The 6,809-nt window shown below is 39.8% G+C and overlaps 1 pseudogene; it reads right to left on the bottom strand.

Annotated features, from left to right (window-relative positions):
- Positions 1-154: 154 nt before the first annotated feature.
- Positions 155-6,809, bottom strand: part of LOC102842579 — a 128,378-nt pseudogene continuing 121,723 nt past the window's right edge.

Genomic DNA, 6,809 nt, shown 5'->3' with positions numbered 1-6,809 from the left:
ACTCTGTGTATTCCTTCCATTGTCTCTCTCTCTCTTTTTTTTACTTTATAACATTTTTATTTCCATAGTTAAGGGATGTATCACCACACGTACCTACTATACAACTTTGTGCCAGAATCCATCTAAGCACCGAGTCAACTTCTGCACACTTCCTTCAGGTACAAACAGGCATCCACAAAGATATTTTTGACAAATGTTTTTTTCTTTTTCCCAATGCTCTACTGCAAAACCTTCTCATATTGTTTAACGCCTTATCAGAATGTAGCAACCAAGCAAGATGATTTGGGCCTGGACTCTGGTGATAGGATATTGATTGTACCAGCATTCCAGCTCCAATCATGGCTGCAAAGGTAGCACCCATAGTCACCCAAGAGCTTCTCATCATAAGGTTCATGAGAGCAGGAGTTCTAGTCACTGCCAAGGCAGACAAAGCTGTTAAACCAATACTTCCTGCTAGGTACATATAAATTGACTGAATTCTATCTTTCACATACTGGGGCCAAATTACAGCCTTTTCAATGGCTCCAATATCATTAGACATTCCCAAACTGTAGTAGCATAATACTCCAAGACCAGCAGCTCCACCAGCAACAAACCATCTTCCCATCTGATCAATTTTAAACATTTTTCCACTGATGGTTCCAATGCTGCCTCTGGCCAGTCTTTCCCTGCCAGATCCCAATTCTTGTCTTGGTGGCACATTCCCTGCGAGGTGTTAGAAGACACTGATTCTTTGTGATGGAATTCTTTAGAAGAGGAGAGACTTGGTAAAAGTTGGGTGGAAAGCTCTGGAAGGAAGAATCCGGAGACACACAAACCTTGGTGGTACACCAGGTTTCCTGAGCAGATCTGAAATGTTCTCTGGCCCTTTGTCCTCCCCTCACTTCCTTGGCGCCCACACGTGCAGTTCCTCCAGCTCGCAGCCCTTCCATCTTCTCTTGATGCTTTCTGCATCATTCAATAATTTGCCTAGTGCATCTTTTAATAACAAAAGTCGAGGCTTGAATTTTTTCTTTAGTTCCACCATCTTGAGAAATGCTAAGCATGTTCTTCCTTTTTGGGTTTCTGATTCCAGATCTTTGCACATTTTGTTGTAATATTTGGCTTTATCTTCTAGAGGTGATCTTTGAAATTTTCTGTTCAGCTCTTGGACCTCCTCATTTCTTCCGTTTGCTTTAGCATCTCTACACTGGAAAGCAAATTTCAGTGTCTCTTCTGGCATTCATTTTGACCTTTTCCTTTTTTCTTGTCTTCTCAATGACTTTCTGCTTTCTTCGTGTATGATGTTTTTGATATCATCCCACAACTCTAGCAACACTGTATAGGGTTCTGACTCTAGCAACCCTATATAGAGTTTCTGAGGCTGTAAATCTTTACAGGAGCAGAAAGCCTCATCTTTCTCCCGCGGAACCACTGGAAGTTTTGAATTGCTGACCTTGAGATTAGCAGCCTGATTCGTAACCACTACGCTATCAGAGTTCCTTCATGCTAGCTTATTCCAACTGTTCTAAAGCCATATGTGGTGAGTGGCGTTGCACTGGGCAGTGCAGCTCTACAGCATTTACATCACAGTTATGGACTATGCTGACCTAGATTGTTTGCAACTCTATCTACTTCTTCCACAGAAAGTGCTCCCCACCTAAAGAGCCATAATTTATACAGTGTTTCTAGCACACAAAAATGAAAAACCAAAAAGACCCAAGCCCATTGTCATTAAGTTGTTTGTAACTATAGGATAGAGTAGAATTGCCCCTATAGTATACCCACGCAGATTGCCTGCATCTTTCTCCCATGGAGAAGTTGGTGGGTTTGAATTGCCAACCTTTTGATTAGAAGCTAAGCACCCAATGAGATGGATTGGCCAAATGGCAGCATCGATGTACTCAAGTGTGACAACAGTAGTGAGGTTGGCCCAGGATTGGGCAGTGTTTCATTCTGCTGCGCATAAGGTTGCTATGGGTCAGTAGTGACTCGATGGTACCTAACAACAACAACAACTTAACCACTGTGCCTTAGGAGTTCTACAAATAAGAGTGCCCAAACCCCAAAAAACTCACAGCAGTCAATTCCAACACACAGCAACCCTATCGTACAGAGTAGAACTAACCCACAGAGTTTCTAAGACTGTGACCTTTACAGAAGCAGACTGCCACATCTTTTCCCAACAAGTGGCTGGTGGATTTGAACCATCAATCTTTTGGTTAGTACTTAACCACTGTACCACAAGGGCTCCTTCTTATTCCTATTTGTTAGTTGTTGCTAGGTGTCATCAAATTCATAGCAACCTTATATAAACAATGAAACACTACCTGGTCCTGTGGTATCCTCACAAGTGTTATGCTCCAGCCCATTGCTGCTGCCACTGTGCCAATCCATCTCACTGGGGGTCTTCCTCTTTTTTGTTGACTCTCCACTTTACCAAGCCAGATGTCCTTCTCCAGGGATTGGCCAGTCCTGATAATATGTCCGAAGTATGAGAGATGAAGTCTGGTCATCTAGGTTTCTAAGGAGCATTCTAACTGTACACGTTTCAACACAGATTTGTTTGTTCTCTGGCAGTCCATGATACTTTCAATGTTCTTCTCCAGCATAACTCAAATGCATCAGTTCTTCTATGGTCTTCCTTATTCATTGTCCAGCTTCCACATGCATATGAGGCTATTGAAAATACCATGGCTTGGGTCAGGCTACTTAGTCCTGAAACTGGTATATTTGTTCCTGAACACTTTAAAGAGGTCTTGTGCAGCAGATTTGTCCAATACAATATGCTTTCTGATTTCTTGACCTCTGCTTTCATGAGTGTTGACTGTGGATCCAACCAATATTAAGTCTTTTGACTTCAATTTTTTTCTCCATTTTTCATGATGTGACTTTTTGGTCGTTGTGAGGATTTTTGATTTCTTTAGATTTAGGTACAATCCATACGGAAGGCTACGGTTTTTGATATTCATCAGTAAGTATTTTAAATTCTTTTCCCCCTCAGCAAGTCAGGTTGTATAATTTGCATATCACAGATTGTTAATGAGTCTTCCTCCAATCCTGATGCCACATTCTTCTTCATATAATCTAGCTTCTCAGATTATTTGCTCAACATACTGATTGAGTAACTATGGTGAAAGAACACAGCTTTGGCTCACACCTTTACTGATTTTAAACCATTCAGTATCCCCTTTTTTGGTTCTAACTGCCTCTTGGTCAGTGTAAAGGCTCATCATGAGTACAATCAAGTGTTCTGGAATACCCATTCTTCACAAAGTTATCTATAGCTTGTCATAAGCAACACAGTAAAAAATCTTAACATACTCATTAAAGCATGGGTAGTAAAAGAGTCCTGGTGTGGTGCTGCGGGTTAATGAGCAGGACTGCAAAGTCCTTTGAACTGGAAGGTCAGCAGCTCAAGCTCACCAGCCACTCCTCAGAAACACTATACAGGGTTGCTATGTTTGGCACTAACTTGACAGCATTTAACAACAACAATGAAATATGGATAAACATCTTTCTGGAGTCCTGGTGTGGAGCTCTGGGTTAATACACTAGACAGCAAGGTCAGTGATTTAATCTCACCAGTCACTCCCTGGAAATACTATATAGGGTTGCTATGGTCAGAACTGACTCAACCACACTTAACAACAACAACAATGAAACATGGGCAAACATCTTTCTGGAGTCCTGGTGTGTCACTGTGGGTTAATATACTAGACAGTAAGGTTGGTTTGAACTGCAAGGTCGGTGGTTCAATGTCACCAGCTGCTCCTCAGAAACCCTATACAGAGTTACTATAAGTCAGAACTGAGTCGACAGCATTTAACAACAACAACAACAAATATCTTTTTGGTATTCTCTGCTTTCAGCCATGATCCATCTGATGTCAGCAATAATATCCCCAGTTCCATGTCCTCTTCTAAATCTGGCTTGACTTTTGTGGTGTATCATTTTTTAATTACCTTCAACAAAATTTTACTTGTGTGTGAGATTAATAATATTATTCAATGATTTTCACACTCTGTTGGGCCACCTTTCTTTAGAATAGGCAAAAATATGGATCTCTTCCAATCACTTGGCCAGGTAGCTGTCTTCCAATTTTCTTGGCATAGATGAGTGTCTCCAGTGTTTTATCAGTTTTTTGCAATATATTACATCAACTCCTGACGTCTTGTTCACTTGCCAATACCTTCAATGTAGCTTGGACTTCTTCCTTCATTACCAGCAGGTTTTGACCATATGCTACCTCTTGAAATGACTGCTTTTTGGTACAGTGATTCTGTATATACCTTCCATCTTCTTTTTTCAAAGAACTTTTTATTGTGAATTAAGTGAAGGTTTACAGATAGGATCATCAGTTTTACATTAAACAAACCATACACTTTGTTTCATCTCAATGATTGCAATCCCTTCCATGCAACAACAGTTATTTCACTTCCTTCCTGTGGTTCAGATTTCCATTCCACTTAACTTCCCATCCCTTTTCAACTTTGTCTTTAGGTAAATGTTGCCTTTTTGATTTTTTAATTATTGACAATTCCATGGTGAACATACCATACTAGTGTTGTTGCCTACCCCTATCTATCTATCTACTGCTTGGCTGAAAATTGAGCCATGAAGGTGAGTTTGTTTTTAGACCTGAGGGGTGGTCAAGGGTCACAGTCTCAGGTTGCTCAGTCTCTTTCTGATCAGTAAGCCCAGTCTTTTTTTTTTTTTTTCTTTCCGTCTTTTTAATAATTTTAAGTTTTGTTCCACATTTTATCCCATTCTATTCGGGACCTTCTAAAGTAATCCCTTTCAGAACCATTGGTAGTGGTAGCCAAGCATCATCTAGTTTTTCTGGTCTGAGAGTCGTGGAGACTGATGTTCACATGTTCCATTAGTTCATTGGACTAATTGATTTCAAGCCTCTTCAATTCTCATCACTTTTCTTTCTTCTGTTCTTAGAGGGACCAACAGCTGCACCTTAGATAGACACTCATGAGCTTTTATGCTCCCAGATGCTTCTCATCGAAGTAGGATGTAAAACATTGTCTTTGTGGAATATGTTATATGAATTGACCGTGATATCACTTGAGATTATGATCCTGAGCCTCAAGCCCACCAACACATTGCCTTAAGATATTTGATAATATCTAAGAAGTTTTAATCATTTGCCCCCTGTATGCTCTACCACATTCGTAGTTTGCTTTCAGGAAAGGTAAATATCCATGTACAAATGGCCTCTTTCAAGCTCTTATATATTTGTGGGTATACTCCCATTCTGCCACCCATATCCACTCAGTCTGCGTCTCTGTCCAAGTATCTACCCACAGAACACTGTTATTCCAAGGTTGTGCATATACTATTTACCTCTATCCATTTCAGCCCTTGTATATCACCCTGTGTCTTCATCTTTCCTCATCATTTTTCTGCCAACCTCTCTTTTCTTATATATTGCCACCCCTATTGTTGGAGTTAACATCTGTCTACACTCTAGCCAGTGAATTTCTCGCCCTTCCTCCCAACCACAGTAACCATCAAAGAATATTCGTTTTAGTATGAAAACCTTCTCTTGAGTTTCTACCTAGTGGTCTCATACAATATTTGTCATATATTATGCTGAGTGAAATTTGTCCTAATTTCACTCAGCATAATGTACTTAGGTTTATCCAAGTTAAGCAGAGTTTTGCAGATTCACCATTATGCTTCGTCCTTCAATGTTGCCTAATATTCCATAGTGGGTATGTACCAAAGTTTGTTTATCCATTTTCCATTGACAGACATTTCAGCTGTCTCCATATTTTGGCTATTGTGAATAGTGCTGTGATGGAAATTGGTGTGTTCATGACCTAGCTGTTGTTTCTTGTGGAAATAAGCCCAGTAGAGGGATTGCTGTGTCCTATTTCTATTTCCAACTATCAGAGGAAGTGCCACACCATTTTCCACAGTGGCTGAACAATTTTATAGGCAAAGCAGCAACGTAAAAGGGTACCAGTCTCTTCACACCCTCTCACATTTTCTGTTTTTTTTTTTTTTTTTCACTTTGCAATTACCGTTGGTGTAAGATAATATTTTATTTTGGTTATGATTTACATTTTTCTAATGACTAATGATTCTGAAATCTTCCAGATACTGTGATTCTGAAAGCTATGCCACTGGTATTTTAAATACCAGCAGGGTCACCCATGGTGGACAGGTTTCAGATGAGCTTCCAGACAAAGACAGACTAGGAAGAAAGAGTGATGAACTACTTAGGAATATTTAGTTACTGAAGACCTTATGAATAGCAGAGAAACATTGTCAGATGTAGTGTCAGAAAATGAACCCCTCAGGTTGGAAGGCACTCAAAATGTGACTGGGGAAGATCTGCCTCCTCAAAGTAGAGTTGACCGTGATGACACGAACGGAGTAAAGCCCTTGGGAGAAAAGCCCATGGGACCTTCATTTGCTGATGGGGCACAATTCAAAATGAAGAGAAACAGCTTTAAACATCCATTAATAATCAGAACATGGAATGTATAAAGTATGAATCTGGGAAAATTGGAAATTGTCAAAAATTAAATGGAATGTATTAACATCTATATCTTAGGCATCAGTGAGCAGAAATGGACTGGTATTGGCCATTTTGAATCTGACAACTACATGGTTTACTATGCCGGGAATGACAAATTGAAGAGGAATGGTGTTGCATTCATTGTCAAAAAGAACATATCCAGATCAGTCATGAAGTACAACGCCGTATGTGATAGGATAATATCCATGCACCTACAGGAAAGACCAATTAATACTATTATTATTCAAATTTATGCACTAACCACTAAAGCCAGTAAGGATGAAATAGAAGA

The sequence above is a fragment of the Chrysochloris asiatica genome, unplaced genomic scaffold (assembly GCF_000296735.1).
Source record: "Chrysochloris asiatica unplaced genomic scaffold, ChrAsi1.0 scaffold00036, whole genome shotgun sequence".
Taxonomy (NCBI): domain Eukaryota; kingdom Metazoa; phylum Chordata; class Mammalia; order Afrosoricida; family Chrysochloridae; genus Chrysochloris; species Chrysochloris asiatica.
This window is presented reverse-complemented; position numbering and strand designations above follow the sequence as displayed.